A 21,687-nucleotide genomic window follows, 5' to 3' on the forward strand; every position below is an offset into this window, starting at 1 on the left:
CATTTGAACCTCTGCTGTCCCCCAAATTACCTTTGACGCCCACCCAAAATAATAGGGTTGTTGTACTCACTACATGAAACATTCCAAATACGAGCTATGTGAAGTAACTTATCTTGTGACATCCTGTTTACAAGGTTTGTGTACATAAAAGGTTTTATGGAGTGTGACCTTTGATGACACCAAATGACCTTTGACTTACAGTACACCAAAAACAATAAGGTTCTTGAGATTTTCACATTTGCCCACTGCTGACTCTACCTAAAACAATAGGGTTCTTGTACTCATTAAAGGGAAGCCACATGCAAAATAAAAGAGCCAATACAGTTTCCTTTCTAGAGATACCATATTTACAAGGATTTCAAGTTTTGACCCTTGGAGACTTAAAGGAACTCTGACCTAGATACTACATTGTGTAAACACTTTACATACTACATAAGGCTATTTTACTATGCATATATGAGCTCCTTTGATGTTCAGGTTCTGGAGATAAAGCGTTTTTAAGATTTTCATATTTTCTCCTCTGCTGACCCCAAATGACTTTTGACCTCCACCAAAACAACTGGGTTTTTGTACTTATTATGGGGAAGCCCGAACAAATTACGTAGAAATTAATCCAGACAAATATTGTACGATGCTGTCACTTTGAATGGTAGGATGAGAAGGGAGGGCATTGACCAAGGTCATAGGACATATAGGGTGCACAGTGTTAAAGGTTACTAGTTCATTCTAGGCATGGTAGAACGAGAGTTCTTAGGTTGTGGGGAGATAGGTTAGTGAGGAGCGAAGTCAATTATGAGAACTGCAGATGTGACTTATCTTGAGATATTGTGTTTACAAGCTAGGGTATCACACCCACACACGCACAAACACACACTCGCCAACTTGACTGCACAGGCTACTTGCCTGCCTACGGCAAGTAACCAAAAAGATCCCAGTAATAAATACCATTTACTTATCAACATTAAAGCCTCAAAAAGTGACCAAAATATTTCAAATGACTTTTTGTTTGTTTGGCAGGAGTCTACTGTACATCGAGGAAGGTCTTTGAATCTCTTGGAAACTTTAAGTTTGTACAGTGATTATCCATAACAGTTTGCAAGAAGATTAGTATAAGATATAACATTTGCCACATTCTGTTGTCATTGTTAAAGTTGTAACTTAGGTTGGCCAGCTGGCTATAACCAACAATAGGAATACTTCCAACTATATGTAAGGGAAGAGGGAGAAGAAGAGGGTGAGGGGAGGGAGAGGGGAAGGAGAGGGGAAGGAGAGGGTGAAGGGAGGGGGTGGGAGAGTGTGTGGGAGTGGGGAGAATTATTTACCACTTTCAAGTGATGATGGGTAGGAAGTTCATACTACCAAACAATCAAATCCTATATTTTAAGACAACCTAGGTGACTTAGAAAACAACAATTTGACAGCTGTGATGTAATTCAGTACTGCAAGAGCAGTAACTTTATCAATCTGAAGATTCTGACAAAACTAATGTGTCATTCTATAGACACTGCCTTAACGAGAGCTCAGACACATGGCATGTCTGCCCAGATCAAGTAATGTTTTATGCTGGCCTTTGAACTGTTAATGTTGCTCATAGGTCAAAGGTCTTCTGCTGTAGGTGTTTGTGATCAGAAACCATTGGCAGACTGTGCACAGTAGAAGACAATTGTTTGTTTTCGTTGTTTCTGATCCAGAGAAGCAACAAACAGACTGTTTTGTGACTCATCCACTTCCTGCAGTCACCTTATCTCAGCAGTGATATTATTAGTTTAATTGTCAGATTTCCTGAAGATGCACAACATGTAAAATCCAGGTAGGAAGCCAAGCTTGGAAAAGCTAGACAGAATTTACTGGAACAAGACATTGGAATACATGGGCATTAACTTGTTCTGTTGACCACTCCACAATGATTAAAACGACTATGTCAGGTGTTACTGACTACACTATAAGAATGTTCAACATTGATGGCTTCTAGCAGCCAACCATATGCATAAGTATGCAGAACCATGAAAAATAATATAGTCCAATTAAGTTAATAGCCATATTGCAGACCAACCATAGTATTCACATATTGCAAGCCAACCAAAGTGTTCACATATTGCAGATCAACCATAGTATTCAGTGTTCATATATTGGAGATCGACCAAAGTGTTCACATATTACAGATCAACCATAGTATTCAGTTTTCACATATTGGAGATCAACCAAAGTTTTCACATATTGCAGATCAACCATAGTGTTCACATATTGCAAGTCAACCAGTGTTCCATTCAAAGTGTTCAGTATTCACATATTGCATACCAACCAAAGTATCCTTAATGAAGGCCAAGTTAATGACAATTTCCATAGACATGCTGTACCAGTGCTGTCTATATTGCCTTCACTACAGTGTCCAATTGATGCAAACCATTTGAAATTAATAACATGTGTCCTAAATGCAAGCCAAAACACCACTAGTACCATTCCATGTATTACCAAGGTAAACACACTGTCCATCTTTCTTCATGATGGAATCACAGTGTCCAACACAGGCCAAGCTAAAGCTAGTGTCCACGTTACAAATTTCAGAACAGTATGTGTCTAATTAACAGCTTCCCTTGATCTGTTTTGAGTTTAGACACTCAATTTATACTAAAAATACATCCTGAGAGGCTACTACTTTATACACAACTTAAGCATTCTCAGGTCTACTAGGTCAACTTCAGTTTAAAACAGAAATATCCAACAACTACTACTACTGTATAAATTTGATGATGGTAATACCATGGTACAGATTCACATGAACTTATTCTTTAACTTTGATGATGGTAATAGTCCAGTGTTTGCATGGGCGGCGATCATGGGGGGGGACGGGGGAGACATGTCCCCCCCAATATTTTAGGTGGGGGGATATAGTATCTAATATCCCCCCGAATATTTGGTGGCATAAATTTTTTTAAGCATATGTTTTGTATGTTTCTATGATATCGCTAGTAATTTCAAAATAGATAATGCTTAGATGCAACTTACAAGGCCTGGGAAGTGCGATTTCCAGCGATCTGGGAGGCATTTTCGGCCAAAATTTTCTTTTGCGCCTCGCGCCAACTTATGGTGGCGCTACGCTTAGAAAGTCTGTGTACAAGCTTTGCCCCTCCCTTGGCAAATTCCTTGCAAGGCCCCTATCTAAAGGTGTCACAATTTGTTACTATATATGACCGAAAGTACCATAGTTTTTACTTTTGTTCTCGAAATAAATAGCTAGACGGTACGCATCCGTAATGAAATTTGGTTTGCATCTTGTGTATGAGTGTAAGTACGTACAATCATATATGATCCACATCGATATGGGTGCACTGGGTTTCCATTTGGCCTGTTTCCTACAATATTTCTAACCGCAGGTGCGTAGCCAAGGGAGGGTGAAGGGTGGAGACCGCCCTCCCCCTCGAGCATATTTTTTTGGGTATTTTCTATGATATCGAAGTTTCATAGTAGCCGTTATAAGAGGTTTGAATATTTGTACACCAATAATTTAACTGTGTCTGAATTTTCAAAAATTCCTTGACCAACATTTTTCATCATACTTCCCTCTACTCGTGCAATTTTGACCGGTCTGTTAGGGGTTGAGGGGGGGGGTTCTATATTGGTTGTCCATAGATGAAATTTTGTGCAACATTATGGGTATGTTTTGAAGTGAATTTATTATTCAAATTCTGAACAAATAATGGGCTTAAAACCTTGAAAAGTGGGGCTGACGGGTATTGTGGGGCGTTACGTAGAATTACCTACAAAAGCATTGATCCACAGGAGATGCAATGAGGTCGAACATGATGTGTAACTGGTGACAATCTTGAAAAAAGGTTATGAATGAAAAAAAAAATTGGGGGGAAAAACTTGGTTCTCAGGCAAAAGTGTACATCTGGTTGGTCATTTTCAAGCCCGAGAAGTGCAATTTCCGGTGATCTGGGGGGCTATCAAAACCAGAAATTTTCTTGTACGCTGCGCGCCAACCAATGGTGGCGCTCCGCTTTGATAGTGATTCGCCAGCATCCAAGCAAATGTCCCCCCCCAATATTTGAAACAGATCGCCGCCCCTGAGTGTTTGCATGGGGTATCCGGGGACCCTGGTACCCGCCTGACGCGATACTACCCGATTCCTAATTTATTACCAGAATCCTACGCAAAGTATGATTTTTTTTTTTGCAAACCGATGGTTAGGCAAGATTTTCCCATTGACTTAGTGTGGTGTTAGGCTACCATGTGGTCGAAGATAAAAGCAACAATGAAAGTATTCCATGGATATCTTATAACTGCATCACAATTTCAGTGAATACACAGATGGTTAGGTTAGATTTCCCCATTAACTTAGTGTGGTGTTAGGCTACCATGTGGAAGAAATTAAAAGAATTCTCACAATTATTATTTTTACATTCGTTTATTTCATAGAAGGAAAGACTGACAAGGAAATTTCTGAATGTTACTAATGGATTATAGTCGGGATAACTTAAAAATAATAATTGCAAGTGGCTCTTACTAAACGTTTATTCCAAATGCGATCAAATTGCGGGAATCGCGCAATCCCGCGGCTAATGCAAACCCTGGGCTTGCATAATAGATAGTAGTAGTAAAAACTGTTTCAGAGCTAACTTATATTAATTTTAATCCATGGTCTAATTCCATAGACGTGGAGAGCAAACATAAGCAGCGGCGGCAGTGCGATGTTAGTGGTGATGTTAATTATATGAAGTTATTAACAAGTTAATGAAAGAAACAAAGCAAGTAGATATTATTGTGGAAGGTTTTATACCTTATCTAACACCTTTTTGAACATGAAAACATTGTTTGTGGTGAATATAATTCATTTGTTATAGCATCCAATATGTACTTTCTTGAAAATCGCGATACACGAGGGTAAACAATTTTTGCGGGTAACCGGACACCCGGCGACGGGTAACGGCTCCCCGGTACCCTGTTCCCGATTTTTGGACCAGGGTAAACACTAGGTAATACCATGGTACAGATTCTTATACATGCACATCATCACAACTTTGTTGTTGAAAAGCACTTTCAGATCCTTCTATTTTTTGTTTAAATTTTGTATGAGTACAGTGTCTGGCATCCTAGCAATGTCCCTGTCCATGGTAATGTGGAACACAGCATTCCAGAGCTAGCTGTGCCCGCTGAGCATGCCATGATTAGCTAGTAGTAGTTGAACCAGCACTTACTGTAACAAGCCAGCCAGCAGACCTACTACATCATGTAACAGATTGATCTCAAACCTATCTGACCTGTAAATTATTTCAATTCCCTTCTCAAGTACTAAGGTTAACTTCACAGTAGGACTACAGGACCAAACAGCTTGCGCCATAGTGTAAACACACTGTCTTTTATGCAACTGTGACATGCAACACACATTGCCTTTTATACCACAACAATACCTATTGTTATAGGATATGTGGAAGTGTCATCTTACACTTGACTAATTCTATTGCAATCATACACACTTATGAATTACTAAGCAGTTTATATACTGTAGCACTGATGTTCTGAACTAAAAAATAACAAAGTTTGGGATAGTTAGTCTTAACACACTAAAAAAAGCAAGGTGTCTATGTCAGGTTGAACTGTAGTAATTAACTACTGTACAGAACTACATTGTAAACATGATGTATGGAGATTGTGAAAGTGTTCCTACTAGCCAGTCTCACTCTAACTCCATGGTCTCACCAAATCAGGGACCACAATAACAGACATACATCAAGACTGAAAATAACTTTTCTTTAAGTATGTGTAAAAGTAAGATGGCCTGACCTTTCGATCCTAGCAGGATCTTCTTAAGTAGTAATGACTATCCAATCTGCATTGTAAACAGTTCTATTGACAGTGGAGCTGCATAGATGATTATAGGCAGCTTGGTAGTTGCCACTGTATTGGATCAATAGTGATTGCCTGGTTTATCTGTATTTCTATCCCATTAGTGAAATGATCAAAGAGGACATTAAGCCTACATGAATACAGGTCAAGACAAGGCAAATCCTGTTCAACTTTTATGTTTTGATTGACAGGTGTCAATTGTTTGATGTTTAACTCTATTCAGGATTTGCGCTTCCTGAAACTGTTTGCTCTATAATACTTCCCGCACATGCCAATTGAATGAACTATGTTCAGCAATAAAATCAAAAAGTTAAATAATGTGCATTTTGGTGTACTGTGCACATAATGTTATAGGTGTTATCTAATATATCTAAGTAGTAATATAATAATAATGGATGACTTTCGGCACAACTTTTTGAATGTTGAAGTCTCCTTTTCCATCAAAGTTATTATGAGTCTACTAGTTTTTCAAGTTAATCACCTTTTAAATTCGTGTTTCATGTCTGGAATGCTCTTGTTAAGCTAAAGCCATACAGACACTGGCTTCTCAGTCCAGGTCTAATTGTTAATGTATAGTTTTATCAAGTTCATACAAACAACAGAGTACCCATGGATGACAGTCAACAGTTTGCCTGAGTAGAGTGTGTTCACTAAATGTGTTGCTATACTGAGTTTTTGTAACTAATTAGATAATCATAATTACTAATTGATGATAATTGGATAATACAAGGAGACATTCAAATCGCTGGCATTAGATAAAAAAAACAATCTGTATAATAATCTAGGTCATTAGACAAATTGCAATGCATACATTCTGCTCCATGTTTAAAACTAAACATTCCACATTTCCGTTGGTCACCTAGCTTACAGGTTCAACAAAACCACTGTTGATTGATTTATGGATGGGAACATTTGGCCTCCTTTGAGAAATTCACTATCAGCGGTCAACAAATATTATTTCTCTCTTCCAGCTGAAGATCTACTAGGCTGGTGACAATTAACTTTAAGCCACCCTACATCTTGGAGTTTTGTATCCATAGAAATCAGTCAGGGAACTCTCAAGAGCAGCAAGCAGGACAACCTGGACGACTCCTCAGTGAATGATTGCTTTCTAGTTACAGTTCATATGCACCTGCTTACTCTATATTGGTTCTAATCACCTCAACACCTGACACAGGAAGCCAAGCTACTGTACAATATGTTTAACCTGCTTTCCACCTATTGGTTTTACTTTAATCCTGCAATCTGCTCATGTCCCTATTAAAATAACAGACAGCCTTGAAGGCTAGGCCATTGGGGAATCCTTGCAGTTGACATTAACCTTGATATGGCATACACTCAGCTGAGAATTATCACATCCTCCCTATAAATACATAACAGGCTCTGTTTCTAAATTACAAGGGCATAATTGATCAGTTCAGCAAGAGTGAATGATCACCTAAGATACTTTGCACCAATGTTCCCTGATATGTATAGTATACCATTGATGTCTGCTAACTTATGCAGCCAGAGTAGTAGTGATTCAGACTTATGCAGCTAGGCTTGCATAATTAATTAATGATCGCAATCAACAATTAGGCAAGCAAACTATTACTCATTGAATGACTTTAACCGGAGCGGCAAATCTGTACTGATAACAGCCTGTATACAACAGTACAGTAATATTGTTGAACTACAGCCGCTATCTATGGAGCAATATTATTATGACATATATGCCAGTATACAATAGTATTTGTAACTGATGTAACTTGCAACATTCAACCAGCATACAGCAGTACTCATATTGACAAACAGTCTGTATGTACAGCAGCACTATTGAGGACTTACAGCCAGTAAACAGCTCACTATCACTCACAAATCAACAGCCATAGTGTTCAGCAGTACGAATACTGATGTACAGCGGTAGTATGTTTTCTTATATTGACACACAGCCTGTATGTACAGCAGCGCTATCGAGGACTTACAGCCAGTAAAGTATACAGCTCACTATCACTCACAAATCAACAGCCACAGTGTTCAGCAGTACTAATACTGATGTACAGTGGTAGTATGTTTTCTTATACACAAACAGCATACAGCAGTACTCATATTGACACACAGCATGTATGTACAGCAGCGCTATTGAGGACTTACAGCCAGTAAACAGCTCACTATCGCTCACAAATCAACAGCCATAGTGTTCAGCAGTACTAATACTGATGTACAGCGGTAGTATGTTTTCTTATACACAAATAGCATACAGCAGTACTCATATTGACACACAGCATGTATGTACAGCAGCGTTATTGAGGACTTACAGCCAGTAAACAGCTCACTATCGCTCACAAATCAACAGCCAGTGTTCAGCAGTACGAATACTGATGTACAGCAGTAGTATGTTTTCTTATACACAAATAGCATACAGCAGAACTCATATTGACACACAGCCTGTATGCAATGCATTAAGTCTGTGAACTTACAGCCAGTATACAGCAGTAATCATACAACAGTGTACAGCTGTAGTATGTTTGCTGACATACAACAAGCATACAGCAGCACTCATATTGACAAACAGCCTGTATGCAATGCAGTACTGTGAAGTTACAGCCAGTATACAGCAGTACTTATACAACAGTATACAGCTGTAGTATGTTTGCTGACATACAACCAACAAACAGCAATAGTATCGCTGGCAATTAAACAGCCAGTGAGTACTAATACTAACATACAGCAATTAAATGTTCAGCCAGTGAGTACTAATACTAACATACAGCAGTATACAGCTGTAGTATGTTTGCTGACAAACAGCCAGTATGCAGCAATATCGCTGGCAATTAAACAGCCAGTGAGTACTAATACTAACATACAGCAGTATACAGCTGTAGTATGTTTGCTGACAAACAGCCAGTATGCAGCAATATCGCTGGCAATTAAACAGCCAGTGAGTACTAATACTAACATACAGCAGTATACAGCTGTAGTATGTTTGCTGACAAACAACCAGTATGCAGCAATATCGCTGGCAATTAAACAGCCAGTGAGTACTAATACTAACATACAGCAGTATACAGCTGTAGTATGTTTGCTGACAAACAGCCAGTATGCAGCAATATCGCTGGCAATTAAACAGCCAGTGAGTACTAATACTAACATACAGCAGTATACAGCTGTAGTATGTTTGCTGACAAACAGCCAGTATACAGCAATATCGCTGGCAATTAAACAGCCAGTGAGTACTAATACTAACATACAGCAGTATACAGCTGTAGTATGTTTGCTGACAAACAGCCAGTATACAGCAATATCGCTGGCAATTAAACAGCCAGTGAGTACTAATACTAACATACAGCAGTATTTAGCAGTATACAGCAGTACTACTGCTGACCCACCACTAGTATGTATACAACATCACTAAATGTTGACAAACAGCCTGAATACAACAGCAATATAACTGCTATACAGCAGTACTGCACAACACACACTTTAAAACAGGTATGTATCTATGCACACTGGTGGTTGTACCTGGTGCTCTGTTGAGCGGGAAGGCACGTACTGTGCAGTGCCTCAATCCTCAATCACTGACTACAGGCACCAGTTAACCTAGGAATATTTTGTTTTCTAATTAATATAATTCTTAATTTAAAAAAGTTACATAATTGTGTTTAATACAATTGTACAAGTCCATTCCTCAAATAGGTTACAAGAAAAAACTCAGATACACTTTATCTTCTTTGTAAGTGTCACAGAGTGGCCAACAGAGTAACCAGGTCATATCATCAGGCATCCTGTCACAACCTGAATGTGAAACCAACATTGGCATGAATATTAACTTTAACACTCCTCACATTAGGCATGCATAAAGCATCAGAAGGGAAAATTCCCAGTTCCATCCATATTGTGCACTCACAAAGGCATCAACTTTACAAACATCAAAACAAACTAATTCAGCAGCTTCAAACTTTCCCTTTATAGTAAGTCTTTAAACTGACACTATCCTTACTTTCTTTTTGCATACAGTTTACACAGTGTATTGTTAGCAATGCAGGGTTCTGCCTCCCTGGACAGGAGCAATGTTTTAGCCAGGGATGCAAACCATTCTAATTGCTTGTGTGCATCAGTCAGCCCAGGTGGACACAAACTTATTATAAGAGAAACAAACCCTAAGTACACCCATTCACAACTAGGCCTACAACCCAGAACAAAATACATTTTTGAATGAACATCTTTGTTTCTTTCTCTTTAAAAAAAAAACACAAATTCTTCTGAAAAGAGCAAAAATTTCTACCAATCCTAGTACAGTTGATTGAATTTGTCTGAAAACTAATAAATCATAACATCCAATGGCAAGGTACAGTGTTAACAACATTGCCACAACAGACATTTTCATGCTAAAATTTGTCAATGATGATTTCCCATGATTTGATTGGCTAATAGTTCCTTACCAACTGTTTGCAGACATCCTTGCATCTGTAGTGCTCAGTGAACACAAGTATTCAACTTCTTTAACCTGTGTAGAGATAGCGAAGTTTGTGGTATAGGCTGTCATATGTGTGCACTCAAATATAACGTTAGGCCATTTTGTCACTAGTATGTTTCAACAACAATCGCTCTTGGTACAAAGCCATTGAATTGTTTCTGAGACTATCAGTAATATTTGAATCATTGTTTTGAACAGAAAATGTTATGAGTTGAGACAAACTATATGCATTTTGTGGGAAGCTATCATCTCTGATCCTAAGAAGCATATTTCATCTCCAGTATGTTTCTTCTCTCTGCATTGAGAGTTGCTAATGTAAAATGTGCATTCATACTACAGTAGCTTCTGTTGAAATTTTTTCATGGTCCCATTGACCATGTGCTTCAGTAAATTGTTTTGGTGCAATGTTCAAGTGTACACTACTGTACTTTGTGCATCGTCAAAAGTAGCCATTGAAGTTCCATTTTTTTTTAAATCGCTTTTTTTTTAAAAAGCTATGCACATAGCCCTACTGTAATTTTCGAACTTTTGAGGTTGGTCAGTAACTTTAAATAATCTACAGTGCCAATCACTAAGTAAAAAAAAATTGCAATTGATTCAAAAATTAAGACATCCACAGATATTTTTTGAATCAATTACAGGCATTTGAGAAGTAATCCATGATTCCATTGGGGGGGGGGGGGTGATCAACATTTTGTTGCCCAAAAAATACTTTTTCATGTCAGTAATTCATGACATGTGAAATGCAAACTGAAATATTTCACAACAGTAAAGTTTTACTTGATTATAAGAACTTTACTATCCAAGCAAATGAATCACTGAACATTTTTACTTATAGAGACTTTAACATTATCTGTAAGCTTTATTTACAAAGTTCATATCTAGCTCTGCTATCAATTCATGTCACCTGTGACTGTCATATCTTCCTATGATCTCAGAGTCTTACAGATATTAACCAAATTTTCATGGCTGACACAGTACTTTCAATCAAATTTAATGTGTTATACCTCAAGCCAGTACTGCGCAATGATCTACTATAATACAAAACCAAACTTTGATTTCAGTTATATAAGTTACAGAAACGTGTGACCTTTGATATTTAAGTTAATAAACAGTGCTGCAAGATGCTTCTGATACCTAAAAGATTAAAGAGATAAAAAAAGGTTACATATGAACTAATACATTATATTTCTAGAGTTCTTTCTATTGGTTGGATTTAGAACTGATCAGAGCAAGATCTTGGCATTGAACTAGCATTTCATGATAGCTATTGTACATAGTAAAAAGAATCTCGAAGACAAGAACAACTGCATCTATATCAAGCATTGATATCACAGCTGCTGAATAAAAAGAAATTGATAATATGAATAGCAAGTCTATTATTGTTTGCTTGGTATTTCCTCCTTTTTCTCCCTTTGTATTAATCTTAACTGTATTTGTTTGGATGCATTAAATTGATTTTCATTATGTATGTGAATTGTCGGCAATCCATTCATTGAAAATGTAGACCTCACTTTATCCCGACTGGACAAATTTCCTCTTTGAAAATTTCATGAGCAAATATTTCATCACCACCTTCGCAGTTGATACAGTGTAACACAATACTGTGCTCATAGGCTATACCCTTCATTTATTGATCACTTAACAAGAATGTTATGCAGACCATGATGTATATTGTTTGGTTTCTTGCAGCAATAATTTCAGAGAATGATGGAGGCACCCCAAATTTAGCTTGGCCCTTTGAAAATTCCAAACCAAATTGAAGGCTCCTAGAAACAAGAAGGCATGATGGCCTCCTCTTGCCAATCAAACATAAGGCCAGGATGAAAACATTTTGATATAAATACAGTTTTGAACTTCAGCCTAAAAATGCTGCACCCCCAAAAAAAGAGCAAATTACATTATACAAAGGTTGAAAGTCTTGTGTTCCACAGAGATGTGTGTTATGAAGAGCTGTGCACTTAATATTAACCTACAGGAGAGAGTCCAAAGGGGCATCTTGTTATTGTCATCCAAGAAACCATGGAAATAAATATGCAAAGAAAAACTAAGGAATGTCTACAAACAAATTTAATTTGAAATAGGACCTTGAGACTCTCACACAGCAACACTAGGAAGACCTACTGCAATCAAGCATGCATTAGTAACATAAATGGAAAGTGTTCACCAGGGAATTAACTTGCATTCTTTCTTAGGCCTTTTCCAGGGAATACCATGACAAATGCCGATATGTGGCAATTACTTTGTTAATATTTGTTAGATGTCTGCTTTGCTCAAACTGCAAATTTTTCAAACTTCTTACTTCCATGTCAATATTCAGGTCTACAATGATCACACTTCCTGTGTGAGTTACTTGAAAAGAGATTAGTTAATATTTTAAAGTGGTTTCTGTGTTAATAATTCAGACACAAACAATTGCTGAAATGTATAAATGTTGCAGCAATGCATTCAGTATATAAGCAAGAAAGCTAAGATTCTGTTTTAAACTAGAAGAAAAATTGCACTTTTAAGCAATTGGGTAAAATTGGTTGAACAATCCAAATCAAAGGAGGTATGTAATTTTAACTGAGCATTCCAATGATACAACAGTGCAGACAAACATGAAAGGACATAGACTTGTGGATGATTAGAAATAGCAAAGCATCAATACTAGTGTTTACACGGGTCCAAAAATCGGGAACCGGGTACCCGAGAGCCGTTACCCGTCGGGTATCCGGGTACCCGGGAAAAAATTGTTTACCCTCGTGTATCAAGATTTTCAAGAAATTACATATTAAATGCTATAATAAATGAATTATATTCTCTAATGACAATGTTTTCATGTTCAAAAACGTATGTGTAAGGTAAGGTCTAAAGCCTTCCTCAATAATTTCTACGTGCTTTTTTTCTGTCATAAACTTGTTAATTACTTAATATAATTAACATTACTACTAATTAGTAGTAATCTTGTTAACATCGCACTGCCGCCGCTGCTTATGCTTGCTCTCCACGTCTATTGGATCAGACCATAAAATATCCCTTTAGCTCAGTTGTTACTACTACTATCTATTATGCAGGCCCAGGGTTCGCATTAGCCGCGAGATTACGCGATTCGCGCAATTTGATCGCATTTGGAATACACTATTAGTATAAAGCCACTTGCGATTATTATTTTTTAGTTATCCCGTCTATAATCCATAAACATGTCGTAAAATTCCTTGTCAGCCTTTCCTTCTATGAATTAAACGACTGAATAAATAATAATTTCTTCCACATGGTAGCCTAACACCACACTAAGTCAATGCATGAGAAATCTAGCTAAGCCTAACCATCTGTTTAATTATTCGCTGAAATTGTGACGCAGTTATAAGATATCCATGGAACACATTCATTATTGCAGTTACGTTCGACCACATGGTTGCCTAACACCACACTAAGTCAATGGGGTAATCTAGCATAGCCATTTGTTTATTAGCTGAAATTATGACGCAGTTATAAGATATCCATGGAATACTTTCGTTATTGCTGTTATCTTCAACCACATGGTAGCCTAACACCACACTAAGTCAATGGGAAATCTGCCTAACCGTAGATTTGCATTTTTTTTTTAAATCACACTTTGCGTAGGATTCGAGTAATAAATTAGGAACCGGGTAGTATCGCGTCGGTCGGGTACCCGGGTACCCGGATAACCCGTGCAAACACTAATCAATACTGATATTCTTTGTGGTTAGTCTTTAAATCCATCTCTGGTAAATGTTTGCTAGGGAGTAGTGTGAATATATTTGAAAGGTACTTTATCTGATTTGCTCACTTGGATTGCACAATCAATATGTATCAGAGAACACATTAGTGTTATTCTCTGGAAGCTCTAAACACACTGCCAGAGAAACCCAGTACATATATGACATCAATGACAGATTGTGTCAGTAAATATTGATTAGTAAGCTGCTGTTCACCTCAATATATACATACAGTACACAGGCAAATCAATAGGTACAACAACCAAACATTTAGGTCACTCAACTAAGCCTCTGGTAAGGAACAGAAGATACAGAGCCAGGGTGCAATTAATCCCATTCTGAAAGCATTTGGCTGACTAGAGAACTGTAGCAACAGAAACAGAAATAGGAAAGCCTGTTGCTTTTGTATTGCTGATCCAGGATAAGAGCAGGATATCAAATCAGTGTGTCCATATAGCATTTACAGAACATTTTTAGGGCTACTTGAACTAACAGTGCTGTAGAGTACAGTACATGCTAGAAACAGCAAATACTGAAGGATATATGCATCATCATGTGCTACCCGGCTAGAGAAGTGTAAAATATATCATAGATTAATTATAGATTAATTATAAATGAATTACTTTAACATGTTTCAACAGAGTGATATAAACACTAATAGACTAATTAAATAATTTAATTAAATAAGTCAATGCCTAACTCCCTAGATCCAAAGTTCTGTTTAAAAGAAACCCTTGTTTAAGAATAAATTACAGTTATGTATACATTTCACAACTTCTGACTGGACTGTGACAGACAATTACCTGGACCTAATACATCTTGTAATGTAAGTACTAACTGACTAGAACTGACTGTTATGATCACCTGGGACTTATTTATGCATATGTAGTGATATACTGCTGCCTGGACTTGAGAGACGATTACCTGGACCTAATACATCTTGTAATGTACTGCTGACTGGACTTGGCTGTTACGATAACATGGGACTTATTTATGCACATAGTGATATACTGCTGACTTGACTTGACAGACGATTACCTGGACCTAATGCATCTTGTAATGTACTGCTGACTGGACTTGGCTGTTACGATAACCTGGGACTTATTTATGCATATGTAGTGATATACTGCTGCCTGGACTTGAGAGACGATTACCTGGACCTAATGCATCTTGTAATGTACTGCTGACTGGACTTGGCTGTTACGATAACCTGGGACTTATTTATGCACATAGTGATATACTGCTGACTTGACTTGACAGACGATTACCTGGACCTAATGCATCTTGTAATGTACTGCTGACTGGACTTGGCTGTTACGATAACCTGGGACTTATTTATGCACATAGTGATATACTGCTGACTTGACTTGACAGACGATTACCTGGACCTAATGCATCTTGTAATGTACTACTGACTGAACTTGGCTGTTATGATCACCTGGGACTTATTTATGCATGTAGTGATATACTGCTGACTGGACTTGACAGACGATTACCTGGACCTAATGCATCTTGTAATGTGCTGCTGACTGAACTTGGCTGTTACGATAACCTGGGACTTATTTATGCATGTAGTGATATACTGCTGACTTGACTTGACAGACGATTACCTGGACCTAATGCATCTTGTAATGTACTACTGACTGAACTTGGCTGTTATGATCACCTGGGACTTATTTATGCATATGTAGTGATATACTGCTGACTGGACTTGACAGACGATTACCTGGACCTAATGCATCTTGTAATGTACTGCTGACTGGACTTGGCTGTTACGATAACCTGGGACTTATTTATGCATATGTAGTGATATACTGCTGACTTGACTTGACAGACGATTACCTGGACCTAATGCATCTTGTAATGTACTGCTGACTGAACTTGACTGTTAAGATAACCTGGGACTTATTTATGCATGTAGTGATCTACTGCTGACTTGACTTGACAGACGATTACCTGGACCTAATGCATCTTGTAATGTACTGCTGACTGAACTTGACTGTTAAGATAACCTGGGACTTATTTATGCATATGTAGTGATATACTGCTGACTTGACTTGACAGACGATTACCTGGACTACTTACATGTGGATTCCAGTACTTGAACCTTAAGGCTTACTGTACTACATACTGTACATGTGTCTCATGCCCCCATAAAGTAATTACACCTTGACATGTGGATTCCAGTACTGGAACCTTACAGTACTACATACATGTGTCTCATGCCCAAGTTGTGGGCACATATTATGTGCAGTGGTAGTGCCTGCCCCAGGCATTTGTAACCATTGCTGTGTTCATAACTATATAGTGCAGACTTTAAACATGTATGCTCAGTCTAGAGATTTTCACCAGATTGCTTGTGAGGCTGTCATCAGACCTGTCAATCATCCTAGCTTTAATAAAAGAGCTGCAGATGTGCAACCAATATAGCTGGAAAGTTTTATTAATAGAACGCTAATGGATTTTCAGTAGAAATCAACACCGACTAGCTATAAAGACTGTTAGGCAAGTATCAATACACATAACACTCAATGTATACAAGGCAAATACAATTTTAAAAAAAGATGCCAAAGCCTACCTTTTAAATCATATGAATGTCTAGCTTGTAAATATCTTTCTTGCTTTTTATATTTTACAGTGTTTGTATGCATGTTTTAGATGTTTTAATAGTAAATTTCTTGTGTAAAAGTAACTTGGCCCGACGTTTCGATCCTAGCAGGATCTTCTTCAAAGGCTAAATGACAAGTAACAGTAACAGAAGGGACAAAAACACGCACAGAATACAGACAGGTTAATGAGCACGGTGAGCCCAATGAGATACTGTAGATGTAAGGGGATTAGTGGACAAGGGATGGAGAGAAGAAAGCAACGACTAAATCATTCCAAAAATTGCGGATCTTTTAAAAAAACTGCAAAGAGTATGATGGATATAGTTTGTTAAAACAGCAATGACTGATGAAATCATTGTACTTTGAGAATCCAGTTTGTATATATCACAATGTGTTGCGGGTTGGATTAGGAAATATTTCAAACAAAGCACTTGCTTATATGCAAACACAGTTTCATGCATATCATCTTGGCAGGGAATATAATCGTTTATTTAAAAACTGGTTAGAACTAGTGTTATAGAATGTACACATGTCGCACATATTTATTGTTAGCGTTGTGCGGGATCCCGGTAGTCAAATGAATCCCGGTATCCCAATCCCGGTACTGACTAGTCCCGATCACAGTGCAATCTGTAACTACTACCGGTATTGGGAAAACAACCGGTTATTACATATGTTTCGGTATCATTCCCGGGAATCCCGGACATAATAAAAATATCTACGTGTTAATATTTGAAATAAAGAAAAGAAAACACGTTATTTCTGGTCTCTGTGTTCTTAGTTTGAATAATATCTGATCAATTTACGTACTGGCCTAGACCTATATATTAATGAATCAACTTTTCATGTAGTAATTTGGACCTAGGCTACACCCAAATATCGAACGTTACTTGCGCTCAGCATGTTACGGGACCTCAAAGTTTTTCTGAAATTTTCGTTATTTATTCTTCCTTCAAACGATAATTGTCAAGGTTCCCATGTACAAAATCTTACCCTTATGCATTTCACCTCATTTTGTTATAATAATTATAACGATTTAATAAATTTTGAGCCAAAACCGCAGTGAGTATATCCAGTTTAAATCCATCTTCGCACAGGACTGTATATTAATATAGCCTCTGGGTACGGTACCTGTACACACAGTGCAGTGCGGTACTTGAGATTTGATGCTGTAATGAAATGGATTCGTTTATTAATGCGGGGGATTCCACGATGTCATTTATAGTTATCTTTCGCTACTTTTTTAATTTTTAAGAACTTTTGTTGGAAAGATTGATATTGTACGTATTGAACGTATATTTTCTGGAGTAAACAACGCCCGATTAACGATATAAATAAATCTGTACTATTCTTATGTACGTAGTTTATAATCAAAGGCCCTAATAGAACGTATTATTTTTTTTTTATTTTTTTTTTTATAACCGTGCGTGTAAGAGTATGTATGTATAGCCTAGGCTATGCATATTAAATGTATGATATTGACAGTCTCGTAACTAAGTGATTTGAACCATAGATGAAAGTTGAGGAAAATCCTGGTTGAAGTTACGATACCGGAATTCATGTTGCAACACTACCGGTTGTGTGAAATCCGACTACCGCACAACGCTACCGCACAACGCTATTTATTGTATTAATTTAATAACAGACTTCTGCAAATGAGAGTAATACAAGCACTGTTTGTGAGTTGTGCAAATGAGTACATTTACAGATAGCCGATTATTATTTGATACTTTATGTATTAATGCATAACTTAACGTGCGATTTGGCCTTCATTCTGGCTGTTTAATAACATCGGTATCGGCCGATATTGGGATTGGAATATCTGATATCGGTCAAAACCAATACTGTCGATATCGACAAAACACTAATCAACAGCAAGGTACAGGGTTAACAAACATTTCCATTACAGAGATTTTCATGTTCAAAATAGTCAATAATACATTTCCAAATTTCCTGTGATTTGATTGGCTGATAGTCTCTAATACTCATAGTCTGCAAAAATTCTTGCATCTGTAATGCTCAGCAAACACAAGTCTACAGTACATGCAACTTCTTTCACCTGTCTAGAGATAGCAAAGTTTGTGCTATAGGGTATCATTTGTGTGCACTCAAATATCATGTTAGGCCTGGTTGTCACATACCTACGTTCAGCCAAAGCACTTTTGGTACTTGAATTGTTTCTGAGACTATCAGTAATATTTGATTCATTGTTGCAAACTCAAATAAATTTTCACAGTCCTTTCGGTCACATGCTTCAGTCAATATTTTGGTGCAAAATTCATGTATAAACTACTGTACTTCATGCATTATCAAAAGTAGCCGTTGAAGTTTGATTCTTCTTAATTGACATTGCATAAAAAGCAATTCATATAGGCCTATCAGTATCAAGAAAATGAAATATCACTACACCAACTTAAAAACTCTGATATGACAAGGTATATTTTTTCAAGAAAAAGCAAATAATACACACTCTGTTTCTCCCTAATGAGGCCCACGCTTAAAGACTATATACAGTATATAGTTCTTAGTGCTTATAAATATTTACAAAACACGGATCTAATGCTGCCATTGGAGACCCTTCATTCTAATAATAGTTCTTGCACCCAGTCAGACAATTTCATTTACTGTAGTATTCAAATTTTGTGTATCAGTTTTGAATTCTCTGAATTTTTCAATTACCATGGCTCCTGTGTAAAATCTGTAATTGTATGTACATTTTTGCACTTAAACAGCAACTTTTATATAGCATTTTGTGATGTGATACTGGATAAATTATTCCCTGCCAGTACCTGCCCAACTTCTGTTGATACCTGCTCATGAAATCAGTCAATCATATCGGAGAATTTTATTTTCAAGTTTATTTTACCCAGTCACCTCACAAAGTTGCAAGATTGGTTAATGTAGTAAATGTCAAATCAGTACTAATATTTTGAATGGGCAGATGAATGGATATTGTGAATGTGGCAATCTAGGCGGCCTAAGTCAAAGACATAGTTTCAATCATGTGAGACTGACCAATTGTGCTTTGTACATTTACATCTCCCACTTGGCCTGTATTCTGAAAGTTGTACTGTATCCATATATAAAGATATTTAGAAAAAAACAACAAACAGGATGCCAGGTAGTTAGGCCTATATTGGAAAAGCGAAGGCCTAAGCCAACATACCTTATTGGTATAATCAAAAGAAATGATTGACTAACTTAGGCCTAGGACTAAGACTAATCCAAATGGCACAATATTTCTTTGGTGATGCTTATATTTTATTAGTGAATATTGGAATGATACAGTACTGTTATGCTAGCCTTAACACATTAGGTTAGGCATAAGTAGAACTAGGTCATAACCTAAGTTACCGTACGGCTAACGTTAGACCTAGGCTAGTGAAGGCCTATCCTACTTTTAGACAGGTCTAACGTTAACCTCCTCCTAAGTTAGGAATACTTTGAGAAAAAAAAAAAGCAACAACAATGAAATAAAACACATAAATCGTCATCCACTTTACCTTTGGGATAAATATATGCCAAACTTTCGAAGACAAACTTGATTATGAGGTAAAAGTTATCCGTTCCATTGGTAACGTTTTGTTTGGTAGATAGTCAGACTGTTGATAGCATTTTCAGCTGGTAACGAAATTTGGATCATATACCCAGTGAAGGCTAGCAGCAGCAGTAAAAAGCTCTCTGGCAGTCTACGGTTAGACAGGCTATATTCCCTGGGCAGAGAGCGGTTCCGTGATATGTGTGTAGAAATAACAACGCTAAGCAAACGTTCAATATTGTTAGAGTGCTGAAGCTCACCTCTTACACTACAATGTCGCATTAACTAATTCGGTATCTGTACTACTGACTCAGTTCAAAGCTGCTATGCGCCATCTTTATTGGTACGACTCTACGAAATAATACGACATTTTTGGTAACATGCTACTTTGCGGTTATGAAGCTTCTGAGACATCGACGTATATAAAATATTTGGACCGATTATATCAATTAGGATGAGCGCATATATGTACCAGCCATGGAAGGTCATGTGACCCTTGCAGCACTCAACTCTTTTATAGTACTATTTGAATATGTATTCTACACAGGCGCGTAGCCAAGGGGGGGGGGGGTCGAAGGGGGAAGCCGCCCCCCTTGAGCATTTTTTTTTATAATTTTTTTTAATGTTTTTATGATATCGCTAGTAATTTCAAAAGAGGAAATGCTAAGATGCAACTTACAATGCCTGGGAAGTGCCATTTCCAGCGATCTGGGAGGCATTTTCAGCCAAAATTTTCTTGTACGCTTCGCGCCACCCATGGTGGCGCTACGCTTAGATAGTTTGCAATGCCGAATTTACGGCTCTGATAATCTGACTACAGTTTAGCCCCTCCCTTGGCAAATTCCTGGCTACGCGCCTGATTCTACAACAACTAATGTCGTTATCTAATAGCTACCACATTCCAGGTGAAGCTTCGCGAACAATGGAATCTAGCAAACTGCTACATTTCCCAAGTAGTTTCGCACAATTTTTAATTCCTAAATTGCTGGTTCGAGTATTTTCCTTCAAACAATCGAACTGCAACTGGAACAAACGTAGTTTATACAGGGAGTTGTTATGGAACAACTCCCTGGTTTATACCTTTACACACAAAAACAAACGGCAGCATTCGCTGTTCCTTAGCAAAGGCAACGCAAATGATCGGAGTGACCGCCGTACGCAATCTATAAGATTACTAGTATAGAAATGGTTCATGCAGATCAAGCCTTTTCATGAGACAGAGAAAGTAAATGCCAACATCATTATCACCAAGTCTAAGGAAATTATTCTCGAATTTACCATAAATTCCCGTTTAAGTGACGTTTTGTTGTATACGCTTATCACTTCAAACTAATATAGAGGGTTAAAATAATATGTTAGTAGCAGCTAGGAATACGTCATATGACCCTCCATGGTTGGTAGGTTAATCCTACTATGGAGGGAGACTTCCAGATTAATATAGTTCGATGTATGGAGATAGAAACAGGTGCACGCCCCCAAAAAAGGAAGTGATCTGTCAACTGAAGCGCTCATATA

At 37.5% G+C, this 21,687-nt stretch overlaps 1 protein-coding gene across 2 annotated transcripts in view; it reads right to left on the bottom strand.

Annotated features, from left to right (window-relative positions):
- Positions 1-20,558, bottom strand: part of LOC139960858 (cyclin-dependent kinase 17-like) — a 73,847-nt gene extending 53,289 nt beyond the window's left edge. Inside the window, exon 1 of one of the 2 annotated variants that reach the window (XM_071959490.1) lies at positions 20,138-20,558. The gene's annotated coding sequence lies outside the window, so the exon portion shown is untranslated. The remainder of the gene's footprint in view (positions 1-20,137) is intronic. The other variant, XM_071959491.1, reaches the window with a different exon arrangement.
- Positions 20,559-21,687: the final 1,129 nt, after the last annotated feature.

Source organism: Apostichopus japonicus, chromosome 20, assembly GCF_037975245.1.
Source record: "Apostichopus japonicus isolate 1M-3 chromosome 20, ASM3797524v1, whole genome shotgun sequence".
Lineage (NCBI taxonomy): Eukaryota > Metazoa > Echinodermata > Holothuroidea > Aspidochirotida > Stichopodidae > Apostichopus > Apostichopus japonicus.